The sequence below is a fragment of the Juglans regia genome, chromosome 3 (genome assembly GCF_001411555.2).
Source record: "Juglans regia cultivar Chandler chromosome 3, Walnut 2.0, whole genome shotgun sequence".
Taxonomy (NCBI): Eukaryota; Viridiplantae; Streptophyta; class Magnoliopsida; order Fagales; family Juglandaceae; genus Juglans; species Juglans regia.
The window spans coordinates 2,684,925-2,702,645 of NC_049903.1; the positions used below are offsets into that span (position 1 = coordinate 2,684,925).

The following is a 17,721-nucleotide window of genomic DNA, read 5'->3' on the forward strand; positions in this document are numbered from 1 at the left end:
CTCCACCAGACACTCACTGTATATGTAGGGTCTACAACATGTTGTTTGTCCTTTTACGTAATTTACGAGCCTGCCAGCACGTTCTTGCGTACGCGGCAATCTCTGAGTGGCTTATTGCTTGGTCCACTGACCGAATCAAAATATTTTGGTCACGAGTCGGCACGACTCACGTGACTGGAGGCATGGGCCATATTTTCCAGTTTTTTTTTTTAACGGCCATGAAAAAAAGCTCCCCGTAATGCTAGTACAGTAATAAATTTTCCTTTCAAAAAAATAAATAGATAAATTTTATACGAGAATTTTGTTAAATAATAGATCTCACTAATAAAAAATAATCATTTTACATTCTTTTAAAATAAAATCTAATTTTTTACAGAAACTTATATAGAATTTATTTATTTAAGATTTATACGAATTATTTCTTATAATTTAAATTCTCAAAGAAAAAAATAAATTAATTAAATCCCCTGGGGCTGGGAGTGGGGCTCCTATGACGAGGCGGTGTCACCGTCGATCAGTAACTGGTGCGTGCTGTTGCATGCAAGTTGAGCGTGGGGGTGAAGGTGGGTTTAATCGTTAATAAATTAATATTGCATTAATCTTATTTTGGTTTATTTGATCTAATTAAGAATGTTAACCTACCAACAATTAAGAGCATTAATATTGGATTTATTAAATTTATTTTTAAATTTTGATAGAAAGCACATATTTTTCATATATTTAAAATTTCTTTATCCATAACTCTACGTTGAATTAGTTATTTAATTCATCAAAATAATAATATAATATTATTTTTTTAATAATAATATTTTATTTTATTTTCATATTTTATAATTACACTAATTATATATTAATTAATAATTTAATTTGATTCTAATATTATTATTACAAGACAATTAGATATTAAACATGAATAAAAATGACTATTGGAAGGTACGTTTGGATAGTGAGAAGTGTTGAGAAGTGTTGTGAATGTTTGTGAATAGTAGTGAAAAAGTAATGAAAAAATAATAATAAAATATTAAATAGTAGTAAAAAGTAGGTAAAAAGTAATGAATAGTAGAAAATTAGGTAAAAAGTAATAATAAAGTAAAGAATAGTAGTACTCTCACTTGCCAAACACACCAAAGTGGATAAAAAATAGATTTGATGAATGAACAATAGCTCTTTAAATTTGAATAAACTTATACATTTACTGTAATTCAAAGTTTCACATTTATCTTTTTGACTAATCTAATGCAACTCTCTTTTGATGAAATTCATCATATTTTATATTTGATTAGGCTTTTAATAAAGCTAATACCAATGCTCTTAATTTGTCTAGATGTTTCTAATTTGTTTTTTGTTATGGGACATGAACACGTATATTGATTGTGTTTTAAGAATTCAGTTTAACAATAATCTAATAAATCCAAACCTCATCAGACAAAACTATGTTATAACATATGCAACTTTCCATTCTCTTTTACTTTATTAAGAAAGATAAATATTTTATCAACAAATTGATTATATAAAAATAAATTTATAAATTAATATGACTTGATATGATACGTTAAATTATAAAATTATTTTTATAAAATAAATTTAATTAATCATACGAAGTAGCGTTAGTTTATAAATTTATTTTAATATAATTTATTTATATCTATAATACTTTTTACTTCAAAAAAATATATATTATGGTAATAGTAGACATGCATGATCAGGTGAGAGTAGGGGTGTCAATATGTGACACGACCCATTAACTCAAGACGAACACGACACGATAAAAGTAGGTTAGGGTTTACCTTTAATGGGTTCGGGTCAAAACAGGTTGACCCGTTAAGACACGATAGCTTAACGGGTTGATAATGGGTCAACCCGTTATGACCCGTTAAGAAAGTTAAAACTACAATTATACCCGTATATCTAAAAAATAAAATTGTTAGGATTTTAATTTCGATATTTTTATTGTTTAGATTGTAATTTTAGACTTGTAGTTAGTTTTATATTTTTTTTATAGATATTATGATTTTAGCATTTATATAAAATTATGTTAAACTTAACTAGATTAAAGAAGTTAATTTTAGATTTGTTTCAATCCATTTACATAAATAGGTCAAAACGGGTTGACACAACACGACCCGTTATGTTATTGGGTCGTGTTAGGGTTTGAAATTTTGACACGATAAGCTTAACGGGTCGGGTTTGGATTGACTTATATAGTATAATATACATATATTAATACGATACGAACACGACCCGTTAACACGATTTGACAGAACCAAAATTTGAATTGGATCACGATTAGATGCCAGAGGTGGTTCTGTTATGCTACAATTACTCTCTCTTTTTTTTTTTTTTTTTTTTTTTTAATAAATGAAAAGTATGAACGGAAAATAAATAATACCTGCTTTTACCTCTCATTTTTATGGTTCCGTGGGCATGAATCAATCATCAAACATTTTGCATCCAGAAACCGGAATACGAATAATTCAATCATATATCACGATCTCAAGTTTGAAGGATGCGTGAGATTCCGGAGTTGTGTTTTTCTTCAACAATAAATAGATATAATAATATATACATATATTTAAGGAATTAATGGACGCAATAATCTATTTAAATTTGAGTTAATTTACATATAGTTTTCAAATGAAAACAATTCATACAAGTCCATATAATTATGTTTTAAAAAAATTTAAATTATAATAATATATTTTTTAAAATAATTTTTTTCTTTTTATCTTTATTCATCAATAGGATTATACATACAATCTCTCACTCAAGACTATAAATAGAATTTATCTTTAAATTAAGTTATTTATTTATTTCCCATCTGGATTTGTATATGCATATTAATTTTCCAAATCGACCTAATTAATCAGATAATTAATACTTTAATAGTGCTACTGCCTGGGGTTAATGAACTTACTTGCCAATCGAATAATTTTAAATATAATCATGAAGTATATAAATATTATATAATTATTTTATAAAAAAATAAGATCTATTATTTAATTCACATGAGTCTCATACCTATTTATTTTTAAAAAAAATAATCGCGCAATATTTAAGCATAATACAACTGTCTTAATCATTTCTCTAACTGCAATGCGAACTTGTTTCCAAGTATTTTTTATTGTAAATATTATTTTTCTAACCGCATGTAGAAGACGTACACATTCCCCCTGTTTTGTTTCCGTTAAAATTCGGAAAGTACTTTCGTTTGTTTTCTGAAAAATGCTTTAGGTCTTAATTTGTATCTGAATGATATTTTTTTTTTTAATGATTAAGAAAATATTTTTTAAAATTATTATAAATTTTTTATTTTTTTAAATATTTATAATAATTAAAAAAATATATGAAAAAAAATACTTGTTTTCTATTCATTGCATCATAGTACTGTACCACAGCTCGTGATGTGTGCCAACCTTTGTATTGGAGGCTGGCAGCCTGGCACGTCAATTTTTTTGCCAAACAAAGTAATTTAATACAATAAAAGAAAATTCAATATTTAATAACATTTATTCGTGTTATATATATATATATATATATAAAAAAATTATAGGAATTTATTGGGGATTCCGTTCAAACATCTGGCTCTAATTTTTTTAAATTTTTTTTTATGTAGTGATTAAAAAAATATTATTTAATAATATTGTAAATTTGTTTTTTTTTAAAATATTTTTAAAAGTATTTTCTTTATTTTTTTCGCATTATTTTTTAAATATATTTTTTTAAAATTACAATATTATTAAATAATATTTTTTTAAGAGCATTGACAATGTCAAGTCTAAATTTTAACTAGAATTTCAAGTTTTAGCTATAACATTTATCTTTAGTTAGGAGAATTCACATTGGACTAGTCATTAGATTAATCAAAATAATAATATAATAATATAATACTATACTGGAAAACAATAACTCAATTTGCATAATCCCTTATCCACCAGAAACCATTTGCCTTCAAATAGGCAATGGAGCACATGTAGTCAAAGATCCTGTCAGTTTGGATTTATCCTATGAAACCAAAGCTGTGCAAAGTAAAGAAAACCAAGAGACCGAATGAGCTTTTCGACCACCAAAATGACTACTAAACAGAGTGAGACACGAGAAAATAGCTATACACGAAAAGCAAACAAATCCAAAAATAACAAATCAGAAACAAATGATTGTAGTTACTGAAAATAGAAAACAAAAAAAATATATATGAGGGCTCAACTCTAAGACTCTGATAGGAGGTTTGGCTGGACGCGATAATAAACAACTGAAGAAAAATTAGCAACACAAACTTCAGAAAAATCAATAACACAAACTGTAGAAAAATCAGCAACGATAATAACCAGCTTACCCAAACAAATTCATACACATTTCAGAAATTCATAAATTCATACTCAAAATACTCAATACAAAAATTACCCAAATAAAGTTTCGGTAGTTTTACCAACCCAAACCGAGAGAGAGTTTTGCGTTGTTGAGCCAAGCCTATAGAGAGAGAGGAAATTGCACAACCGTAGAAGATCGACCCAGGAACAGAGATAAAATCAATTGAGAAAGAGAGAAGAGGGAGAGATGAGCAAGGGAGAGGAGTTTCAAAAAATAAAAATGGTAGACAGAGAGAAGAGAGAGAGACGAGCGACAGAGCGAGGGAGAGAAATGGGAGAAGGGTTTCAGAAAAAGAAATGGTGAGAGAGAGGGAAAGACGAGAGCCTAGAGACGAGAGACAAGAGACGAGAGAAATACGAGGAAAATGAAAAACACGAGAAAAAAAAAAGAGGGGAAGTTGAATGGATACTCATAAAATATTTATTTGAACATTCTACATGAGCTCGCCAACAATAACGAGAGGAGATTTATTGTAGCATAAATTAGAAAAATATAGTTTTGACTATTTCAATATAGAGATTTTATCTCAATGAACTTTAAAATTTAAATTTGGACATTGCCAAATCCATTACCAATACTCTAATCATTACATAAAAAATAAAAAACTAAAAAAAAGATGGAGCGGGATGGTACAGCGCGATCCCCTGCGCATTGGCCATATACATATTATATATAACATTCAAAGCTAAGGTGTATGGTGGTATGGTGGGGTATTAGTATTCTTTTAACGATCTGTTACCATCGGAATTTGAAGGATTTGGTTTTTGTGAACGTGAAAAGAACAATCGGACGTACGGCAGTAATTCCAATTACTAATTAGGAGCGTACTTTCTCTCTACGTTTACTTCTTCAACTCATCTTAATTTATTTTATAAAATATAATAAATAATTTAATTTTTTAAAATTTTAAAATAATAATAATATTAAAAATAATATTTTATTATCTCATTTTAATTCAATTCAATACAACATTTAAACATATACTTGAAAGCTGAGCGGTCGGACTTCTCCTTTTCCCAGCGTTAACGTCAGGGAAAAAGAGAAAAAAAAAAGGACCATAGAAAAACGACTTTTTCCTTATATTATTATAACTCGATCATCTCATATTGTGTCTGTCTTAATCACTACTCACATGATTCTTAATTATTTATAGTGACGTGGTTGATAATATCGTTTCTTGTGTGGGCGGCGATTTAAAAAAAAAGTTTCACAGGCAGCGGACGGAATTAGAAAATCTGGTTTGTGAGGTTAAGAGGAATCTCATTAGATTAGTCAAAATTAAAGGATAATTTTGATGAATATATGAAAAATTTAATTTTTAATTATTTTATTTACATAAATCTCTATATTAGAATAGTTATTTTTTATTATATAATAATAAAATAATATAAGATGAATTTAGTTTTAATTATTCACATTAAATCTTCACATTAAATTATATATTTATTCATTAATAACTAATAATTTTAAAAATATTTAATTTATTTAATTATTAATTTATTTAATTTAATCATATTTTACTATTTTACTTATTATATGTTAATTAATAATCATGTTTTTATTAAATTAATATATCACTAAGTCAAATTAATATATTAATTGTGATAAAATATGTGATAGAAAGAAAGAGAGAAATAATTAATAAAATATATATTTGATGTATGTACAATAATCTTTAAATTTGAAAAAAATTTTGAAAGTCATTGTAGTCAAATTCTATTTGGAATTTGATTATTCCAATATGAGCATATTTTACTCTTTAATAACCAAATACTCATTGGATTTAACTTTTAGCTAATCCAATGAGAGTGCTCTATAAAAAAATAATTTTGAAAGATTAAATATTAATTTTTATATAATATTTTTTATAGAAATATCTTTTAAATTTTATTAAATTTTAAAAATTTTGAAGGGCCAAGCCCCTTCAGGGGCGGCCTATTGGCATTAATTATAAATATGAAATTCAACTAGAAAATTAAAAGAAACTAAAAAGTTAGAAATATTTTACATTTTTTAAGAAGTGATATTATTGTCATATATTTGTGTCTTTTTCATTATTTAAAAATTATTTTTTTAATAATAAATAAATAAAAATCACTGTTAGGAGCCCTGTGCGAGTTTAGCACTTCTGGTCATAAAGAAAGTGGCAAAGTTGGATACGAGTTAGCTAGCATGCATTCACACAGCTTAGCCAGCGGAACCGGAAGAGGAGACGCAGCAGTGCTACTTGGAGAACAGAAGTACTGGAGGAGTTGGGCGGTGAATGCACTGAATGGTAACGAGAGGCGATTTGGATGGGAGAAGGATCAGAGACAGGTGATTGGAGGAAGGACACGACGCAACCTATGCAGATCATGACGAGAGAGGCGGCTAGCTGCATGGACTTTATTCATCCAATTAATTAATGTTGTGTTTACTGCCTCCAACTTTTCGCAGCTATGGACGTACGTAATTCATTAGGTCGATTTATTTGACAAAGATGTTCATGTACTAATTAATTGGCTGGAAAAAGTATTGCATCAGCTGTTTGCCATCATTCAAAACACATCATAATAAAGTAATAAAAAATATCTCCAATAAAACTCACTTCCTCTCATTCCAAATTTTATTTTTACTTTATCTTTCCAAACCCGTGCTGCCTAAGGCCTCCCCCCTCGCCTATTCTCGAGCATCGACTGTTGAGGTGGTGGCGACTGTTGACATGCCATCGACTGTCGAGATGGCAGCCGATGGTGCAGATTTGGTTGTGAGGGAGAAAGGATATGTGAGGGAGAGAGAAATAATCGGTGTGGGTAGTCAGTGTGGGTTGGAGAAGAAGGGTATGGCCTAGGGGTGGACATCTGGCGTGCTCGCAGGCAGCGACACGCAACTGTAACTGGTGGAATGTGAGTCGCGACGTGGGTGCATGGGGTTGGGCTACGGGCGTGAGTGCAGAGATGCTACGAGCATCAGGCTGGGGGAGGAGGACGTGCTCAGTGGTGGTCGATGGCTGCGGTGGGAGGCTGAATCGGTGGCAACGGCGGATCTGGGCTACGACGGGGACACGACTGAGAAGAGAGAAACGGGAAGGAGATGGGGAAACGAGTAAGAGAGAAACGGGTTTTCAGAAAAAAGAAAAAAAAAACGGTGGTTAAATCGTGACGCGTAAGGTATGCGACGAATAAGCCGTGAATAGGGACTGATCCGTAGCATTACTCGTTTGAAATTAGAAGAGTATTAATTAATTAAATACTGATCAATAATATATATTTTTTATAGAGTCTACTCGACGGCTATATATATATATATATATTTTTTTTTATTATTATTATTTTAGCTTACAATGAATTATAAAGAAGAATAACATGATCTTTATCAAGTATGATATATAGGCCCTGTTTGGATAGTGAAAATGTTTCATCTTCATCTCATTTTATCATTATAATTTTCACAAATTCTCACACAAAATATAATAAACAATTAAATTTTTTCAAATTATAAAATAATAATAATATTAAAAAATAATCTTATAACAATATTTTATTCAACTTTCATATAAAACCATCTAAAAGCATTAGTAATGGGCTTAACAAATTTTGGCCAAAATTTGACTAAAAAATTTAACTTTTAAAAATTTAGCTAGTCACTTTTCAACAACATCAAATAACAAGCTCAACAAATCTTTACTATTTTATTAAAATATTGATTTTGATCTGTTTATTTATTTTAATTATAATTGTAATTCATTCTTGTAAATTTTTCTTATTTTAATTCTAGTGTATATTCTTTATTTATTTTAGTTATTAAGTTTTTTTACTTGGAAAATTAATAGGAATTTTACCTCTAGCGTATATTCTATTGTGTTCGTTGAGCTAGCAAGTATTGCAAAAATGGGAATCGTAGTTAAAATTTTAATACAACATATATATAGAGAAATTATATTGAAAGTTCATATTCAAAAAGTTATCATGGTGGCCTGGGGGGAGAAGCAAGCAGTGGAAAATAATGCATTTTTACTTGCGCGGGAGAGAAGTAAGCAATGGAAACATAATATTTTAATCGAAAAATAATATTTGACCAATCCCTTTAGCTCAACAAATTTGACTAGTGATATAATCTGAAGTTAAAATTACTATTCATTTATTGAGCCCATTGTTGCACTTTAGTTTGCACTTTAGCTATTCTTTGACTAAAATTTAACTTTGTTGAGCACTGAGACGTTTGGATTCGAAAATGACTTGAGATGAGTTGAGATGGATTGTGAATAATAATGAGATGAGTTATGAATAGTAATAAGATTTGTGAGTTAAAGTTGCTGAATAGTAATGAATAATAATGAGATGAGTTAAGATGAGCTGAGATGAGTTGTGAATACAAACGTAAGATGAGTTAAGATGAGCTGAGATGAGTTGAGTTATCTAATCTCATTTCACTATACACACCAAAAGATAAGTATATAGTAAGCAAGACGTAAGATGACAGCATTTGTACGATCGACGAACATTAATAAAGTTTGTGCATCACAAGCTCTAGACGTACGGCTTTCCAATTTGGAAAAGTTTCTGAACGTTCAGACGGATGTCATGCAGTACTGCAGATATTTGAAGAGCTCCATTAATCAATATCGAAAGCAGATCGATCGATCACCTTCTAAACTTATATGGGATGATTTCATTAATGAAGAAGCGAGAGAATATATAATTGCCAAAAGAGCCTGCAGCTAGCTTGCCTCCGGATCCCCCTTGTGTTAGAATTAGTGGTGCATTTTGTAAGCCTTAATTTGTTAGTATGTAATTCTACTTGTTCTTGGATATCATGACATATCCTCATGCAGACAGAAATTAACAGTACTATTAATAAACAGCAACGCATTTTCTACCTTGTCAGTGTAAAGGATCGATGCACATATATATATATATATATATATATATATTTCCAACGTGGCCCAGTATTGCAAAAAGAAGTGAGCATCTAATCATTTGGAAAAATTGCAGATTCTATATTATATGAAGGGTCCACAATTTGCTAAGACAAAATTCAAGAAGCAGGATCGAAAGAGATTAAAGGAAGATAATTTCAATTCTCATTCATATAAAAACAAAAACAAAAAGAATAAAGGAATGACACGTATCTGCCAGCTCATCTAATCAACTACAGTACAAGGCTATGTAAAAACAAAAGAGTGCTGATACACTTACAACACCTTATACAACACATTGTACAACAATGTGTTGTATAAGGGGTATTATGGTAAAATCACCTTATTTTTATAAGGTGATTTTACCATAATACCCCTTATACAACACATTGTTGTACAATGTGTTGTATAAGGTGTTGTAGGTAAATCATTTTCCAAAACAAAAAGATTCTAACTAATTTTATTCTTGCACAGTAGCCGTGTAATGGCAGGTTGTCCTCTTGCCTTCCAGAATAAACCAGGCCGGCTGTTACTCTGTTCTGAGGTTGTAGGGGAGCTCAGTGCTCTTCTCTTGTCAATTCAATTCTCTCGACTCTCCTCAAGATATGTATGTTTAGAATGCCCATCCTGGACATTAGAAAGTGTAACACATGTGCTGATAATATCTTAGTAAAAATATCTGCTAATTGATACTTTGAAAATACATGGACAAGTGTAACGACTCCCGTTAAAACTTTTCTAGCACAATATGACAATCCAACTTTATATGTTTTGTTCTTTTATGAAAAATGAGATTTCTGATGAGATGAATAGCTAACTGACTATCACACTAAAGAATATCACAATAGAGAAGTGCAGGTTGTGTATGAATGATATTAAAGTCCTTCAACAATGTGATCAACCATACTATCTCACGACTCGTGTGTGCTAACGCTTGGTATTCTACTTCATCAGATGACTGAGATACAATATGTTACTTCTTAGACTTTCAACTGATCAAAAAATTTTCAAAAAATACACAATAAACAATAACATATCTTTTTGTTTCAAGACATACTGCCTAATCCAAGTCACTATACTCTTTCAAATGTATAGATGACTTTGAAGAGAATAAAATACCTTGTCCAAATGGACCTAACTAATTAGATAATTAATACTTTAATAGTGCTACTGCTTGGGACTGCTGGCCAATCTAATATTATTTATGTGTATCTATGGGCATTGAAATGTGTATCGACCGATGGGCATTGAAATGTGTATCGATGGGCATTGAAATGTGTATCGATGAAAAGCTCGCACCTTTTTAACATACCGAGTTTACAATTTACAATATCGGTACTGTCCCCAGCTCCGAGTTTAATCAAGTCTCATCAACTTGCATCTATGTTCTCCAATTAATATGAAAAGCTGTCCTGTCGGTCTGTTGATGAGATCATCCAATTAATATGAAAAGCTCCCATTTAGTGACAAATACATTAACATTATTCATGCTGTCCTCTCGAACTGTTGAAGAAAGAAGTTGATTTTCCAACTTAAAGAAGGTAAATAGTTATTGAGGGTGTTCCAGAAGAGAATTTGAATATTTTGTCGGCTTGATATGAAAGGTTATGGACTTATCTCGGGATGGATGAGGTGTTGTGGTGGTCAGGGGCGGTTCAATATAGATTGAGATTTAAGTGAATTATTTGTAATTATATTATAATAAAATATAAATTATTATATAAAATATTTTTAAACTTTACAATAAAATAAGATTTTATTTAAAATTTTTAAATATAATTTTTGTGAATTTAGATTTATAATAATTTAAAATGAGACTTTAATATAGATTTTGTGTCTCAATTTAACAAGATTTTAAAAAATTATTTAAAATATAAATAATTCATTGTAGTACTTATTAAAAAAAATCATTGTATATTAAAATTAAATTTAGTATTATGGGCCTTGCACATATTAAAAATTATAAAAATTATTTAAAATTTTATTTAACGAAATGGTTTTTATTTTTATTTCTAAAAAAAATTAAAAAAAAACTTAATTTTTATTTTTAAGAGCATTACATAGGATGAAGTTTTAAGCAATGACTTAAATGATCTTACCATTGAGCCGGCCCTGACGGTCGTGTCCGAGTGAGTTAGTTAGTTATCAATCGAAAATATTCTATGCATATTTTCTTTTTTTAAAAAATCAAAATTCTCAAATATTCTATGCATTTCTTAGAACCAAACATGACCTTATAATTATTTTTCAGAGCAGTGGAAGGGTTTCTTCCAATAATGACAGCAGGCATATGGCTGCCAACACAAAAACTACACTTGTTTCTCATGGTGTGTTGATATCTTTTGAAATTAATGGTAATGTGGCAACGTAAGGCCCGCGCAAGGACGAAGTGAGTCGGTGTGACCACTTCGCAATGATGGCAAAGATCAAAATGAATGGTTCAGATCATGTGAACCCTCTCTTATATCTCGTCTCTATGTTTTCTTCTTTTTTCTTTTTTAATGTTTTTGTCTGATTTCTTTGTGATCTGATATTTTTTGTTTTGTTTTAGTGATCTGACTTGCTTTGTGATCTGATGGTTTTTTGGGTTTTGTCTGATCTGCTTGTGGCCAAATTAACAAATAGAAAATAGCAGTGAAAAAACTTTCAAAGCTTCAACACAAGTTTCAGGAGTTAAAGAATGAGGTTACACTAATTGCAAAACTGTAACATGTTAATCTTATGAAAGTTTTGGGACTTTGCATCGAAAGGGATTAACAAAGTGTGATCAACGAGTACATGCCAAACAAGTCAAGTCCATCTGTGTACTGTGGTTGGGGTAGAACTGGATCTGATCCGGATTTTAAAAACTGGATAGTTATCCGGATTTATTATCTTTTTTTATTTTTTTTTAAAAAGACATTTTAAAACTTTTGAAAATGTTTTTATAGTACTTTTTTTTTTTTTAAATTCGGATATCATGTTTAATACCATTTTCTTTAAAAAAAATTAATACACTTTTTAAAAGGTTTTTTTAATCTTTTTAACAATTCAAAAGGTTTATTTTATAGGCCTTTACGTTTTTTTATTTGTTTTATACAAAATAAATAATAATACATCAACACACAATACATGCATACTACATATTACATTATTTTTTACATCACAATGCACATCAATTTACAAAAAACAAAATAAATAATAATACATCACAATAATATCAAGATGTCATTAATGTTGAACTTCTCCATCCATTAATATTATTGTAGTAAGTATGTACCATGCATACATGATTTTTATATTAATGTTGATCTTGTCGTTCGCATTCCATGCACAATGAAAAAATGCATCATTTCTTTTTCTTTTTTGCTTTTAAATCCAAAAGAGAAGAAAAAAGCTTAAAATAATTCTTAATTTTATAATTAGAATAATATAATTATGGAATGATATATCAAAACTTAAGTTCGATCGATCCTTATGTGTTCCATATAAACTAAAATAATATCTTTAGAATATCATTTTTTATATTATTTTTATTTTGAAATTTAAAAAAATTAAAATTTTGTGTGTTTTTTTTTTAATAAGATCCGGTTACATAACCTGATTTAGTTTCATCTCATCTTATTTGCCCGAGTCCAATTTGGGCGGATAACCGCCCAAATTTCTGGGTTCCAGACTGGAAAAAAAATCGGGCCAAGTTCTACACCCCTAGTTTGTGATGTTGGCTTCTTTGATTCTTTAACATGTCAACACCTATTCGCAAGAATTTCAGGATAAATTACGAGTAAGTTGAGTGTCATTTATGTTTGCGCAGCTTCATAGGGACTAATTATTAGTGACAGGGTCTGGATTAGTGCCTTAATATGCTCTAAAAGTGATGCAATTAGTAGAAACTGGAAATTAAATTCAGAAACCGGGTCAAAGGTTGCATTACCAGTTAAATTATCAGCCAAAAATCCCTCCACTGCTGGGGGCATGCAGGACCCCACCTTTAGGAAAAAAGAATAGGCATGATGATGCTTATTTCTATCTGTACCTGAATGGTGGATTTGTAAGAGAATTTTTGCATATTGGGTGTTTGATGATATTTCTTTTTTCTGTGGGACATAGATTTTCCATCTTTTTCTTTCTCTGTTTTAGTAACTTGTGCAGATTGCCAAAGAACATGGTGGTATCATGAGATTCATTCAAGTTTCTTGCTTAGGGGCATCTCCATCTTGTCCATCTAGATTGCTTAAAGCTAAAGCTGCAGCAGAGCTGCTGTTTTGAGAGAATTACCAGAGGTAAAACTATTTTTTTAACAAGTTAAACTTTATTAATGATCAAGAGTCTTACGAAAATTCGTGTAAACCAAAAGAATGGTTACTGATAAACCTATGTGTTGGGCAAGCTGAGAACAGAATGGGCTTCATCTGTATATGTTGTCGATGTTGCCGGTGCAATTGTTGTGGCCTTGAAAGATGATGGATGAGCATGGGAAAAGTTTATCAGCTTGGTGGGCCAGAGGTCTGTTTGAATTGGTAAAATTCTCTGTAAAATAAAGTTTTATTAATAAAAGAAATTATTCTGTTTGTTGCATTTTTATCTCATGGCGCTTCTTGTCTTATGATCTCTCTCTCTCTGTGTTGACAATGATAAAGGTGTATTGCCAGAGTTAACATGATACGTAGACTACACGTTGCATGTTAGCACCATTAGTGTCTTTCATAATTAATTACAACGAAATTAAACAACCATGCACGAAGGAAAGAAAATGCTTCACCCCTGGCCTAAACAGTACTGCACCGGTAGGCCGTGTAAAGGCATAATTTATTATAAATAATACGTACACGTACCGGACTTTGAACTAGTCAAAGAAGGTGGCAAAGTTGGATACGAGTTAGCCAGCAATGATGGCAATTAAAGCGAAAGAGGAGACGCAGCAGTACTACGTGCAGAACAGATAGAAGTACTGGAGGTGTTGGCCGGTGAATGGTAGCAATCGATTATAATTATTAATTAAAAATCAGAGAGACGGTTTGGATGGGAGAAGGATCAGAGACAGGTGGTCGGAGGAAGGACACGGTCACGCAACCCATGCAGATCATGACGAGATATGGACGTACGTAATTCATTAGGTCAATTTATTTGACAAAGTTGTAAGATTCTTTATATAATATAATAGTTTTTAGATATCAACCTTATCCTGATCTGTGCATTTATCATCAGGAATTAACCCAATAATCGTCTGATTTATATATAGTTTAGTAAAGAGAAAAATACAAAGTAACGTAATTTAATATGATAGGTTAGATTATAATAATTTGATATAATATATTAAATTGTCAAATTATTTTTATCTTAAGATAAATTTAACACATCACATAAATCTACTTATTTTTATATAATCTTTTTATATTTATAATGATTAACATCCTTATAATATAATCTTAAAGGATGAAAGGCTCTTTTTAACTAAATTAAATAAAGATCATATTAAGGTCAAAAGCCCTGCGAGTTTAGGCAGTGCTAAGTCAGTGGGAGGCCGTAGAGTCTCTAATCTGTTCCCTTGGGAAGTAGAGGTAGAGTTTTCGAGTGAGAATTTTGTGGAAATTTCTGTAGAAAAATAGAGTGGAATTGAGATGGAAGAATTGGAAGATAAATGAAGAGGGATGAAACTTAATGAAGATGAGTTTGCTGTTTTGGAACTGGAAGGAGAGGGAGAGTACGGTGTAAATGAGGTTGGTTATCGTAGTCTGATAGGAAAATTGTGGATGGAAAGAGGAATTGACAGAGAGGTGATAGTAGCAACTATGTCAAAAATATGGAGGATTAGTAAAGCCTGCAGTGTTCAAGCAATGCGGTGTTAATATGTTTACGATTACTTTTGCAAATCATGCTGATAAGATGAGGATTATGGTAGGAAGGCCATGGTTATTTGAAAATTATTTGCTTGTATTAAAAGAGTTCGATGGTTTTACACAACCAAGCAAGATGTTGTTTGACAGAGGAGTTTTGGGTACAATTTCATAATCTACCATTAACACTTATGAATAAATATTATGCAGAGAGGATAGGGAATTCTGTGGAAAAAGTGGTGGAGATGGATGTGGATAACAATGATTTAGAGTGGGGACAGTTTCTTAGAGTCAAAGTAGAGTTAGATTTATTGAAGGTAGTGGCAAGGGGAAGAACAATAAGGGATAAAGATGAAAAAGTTTGGATTCATTTTAAATATGAGAAATTACCAAAGCTATGTTTTGGGTGTGGAACACTTGTACATAAAAATGATGGTTGCCAGTTTAAGGAACAAAGTCTGGGAAGATACCTTGATAATGACTAGCAGTATGGCTTGTGGTTGAGAGCTGAGCCTAATTTTGGGAGGAGATGACTGTGGAAATCTGAGCAAGTTCCAAAGTTTAATCCAGGTGAAAATTCTGAAAATTGGAGGAGGAGGAGGGAGTTGGATGAAAGGGGGTGATGGTAGTGGGGAGAGGATGTTAAAAGCTGATAATTAGGTGGGTATTGAAAGTTTAGGGACAGTGGCTTTATCGAATTTTGTATGTGGAAGTATCAGTTATTCAAAAACTGCTCATGCAAGTGATAAGAAAAAAGAATTTGTTGAGGAACAAGTACCAGGCAAGAGTTCCAGTATGGTGCATGAGGTGGTGGGGAAGGAAACAATGAGTCAAATAGGTATAGAACTAGAAAGAAGTACTAATTAGAAAAGAAAAGCAAATTGGAAGAGAAGGGCCAGGGGTAATGGGGGGTTGGCTGACTCTAGTGATATACAACTATGTGAGAAAAGGGGACTAGAGGATGAAGATAGTGGTGAGAATAGGGAGGAATCTGGAAAGAGACATAAGAAGGGGTTGGTGGAGGTACATCAAGATAGTAATGTTGACTTGGTGGTGGCTGCTTTGCAGCATCGCCAAGAGCCATGAAAACATTAAGTTGGAACTGTCGAGGGCTTGAGGAAAAGAGACCCAATGTAGTTTTCCTTACGAAAACTAAATTATTGACAAAGATGTAGGAATGGATGAAAAGAAAATTGAAATTTCACGGGTGTTTAGCAATGGACTCAATGGGAAGGAGTGGGGGATTAACATTGTTATCGAAGTCTAATATAGGAGTGAATATTTGTTCATATTCTAGACACCATATTAGTGCAACTGTGGATAGTGAAGTGAGATAAAAAGGGATTCAACTTTCATTAAGGAGAGGCTAGATGGAGGGGTTGCAAATGTAGAATGGATCAACATGTTCAAAAAAGATAAATGTAGAGGTGATGGCAGCAAGGACTTCAGATCATAGGCCACTATTGATTAGTTTCTAGCAAGAATGTAATAGAGGAAGTAATGCGAGTCAAAGCATATTTAGATATGAAATGGCTTGAGGAAGTGAAGAGGTGTGCAAGCAGAAGGTTTAAGAATAGTGGGGCAAAGATAAGGGGCAGTGCATCAATTTGAAGGAGATTCAAAACTGTTTAAAAAGAAGTTAGGTAGTGCTGTCAAAGTGGTGCATATTTAAAGTCTTAGAGGATGAAAAGAAGATAAGAGAGAAGACTACAGTGCTAAAAGAATTATAGAATGATGAAGGACAACATAATGTGAATGAAGAAAAAATTCTATAGAAGGAGGTTGGTGAATTACTGGCAAAAGAGAGTAAGTTGTGGAGACAAAGGGCAAACGTACATTGGTATCAACATGGAGATAAAAATTCAAGATATTTTCATGCATGTGCTACTCATAGGTAAAAGCAAAATAGGATCAAGAAAGTACAAGATGAGATTGGAACCAAAATGGAAAAGGAAAAGGAAATTTATAGAGCTTTTAAGAGATATTTTCAGAATGTGTATCAATAATCTAATCCAAGGAAGGAGGATTTGGAGGAGTGTTTGAAACATGTAGACTCAAAGGTGTCGACAGAGATGAATATGACTCTTATGGCACCATGTACAACTGATGAGGCTAGAGTGACACTAAAATAGATGAATCCATGGAACCAGGACCAGATGGATTTGGAACAAGATTTTATCAAGATCATTGGGAAGCAGTGGGACCTAAGGTTAGTATGGACATCCTTGATGTCTTAAGTGGAAGTTAGTTGCCTAGTGCTATAAATCATACAAATATTGCACTAGTTCCTAAGGTAACTAACCCACTATCTGTAACTGAGTTTAGGCCCATCTCTTTATGCAATGTTTTGTACAAATTTATTGCAAAAGTTTTAGCAAATCGACTCAAAAGGGTGCTTCCTTACATTATTTCAAGCTAGCAAAGTGCTTTTGTGCCAATAAGGTCTATAATAGACAATGTAATGGTAGCTTTTGAGATTTTGCACTCGATGTTGAAAAGAAATAAAGGAAGGGTGGGGAGTTTAGCACTTAAATTAGACATGTCAAAAGCATATGATAGGATAGAGTGTAATTTTTTTAAAAATATTATGAGAAAGTTGGGTTTTGTGGAAGGTTGGATAAAAATGGTAATGAAGTATGC

General features: G+C 31.4%; 1 long non-coding RNA gene across 1 annotated transcript; it reads left to right on the top strand.

Annotated features, from left to right (window-relative positions):
- Positions 1-13,209: 13,209 nt before the first annotated feature.
- Positions 13,210-13,744, top strand: LOC108979698. Its single transcript, XR_001994256.2, has 3 exons — positions 13,210-13,295; positions 13,397-13,527; positions 13,645-13,744. It is a non-coding gene; the product is annotated as an uncharacterized LOC108979698 (long non-coding RNA).
- The last annotated feature ends 3,977 nt before the right edge of the window (positions 13,745-17,721 follow it).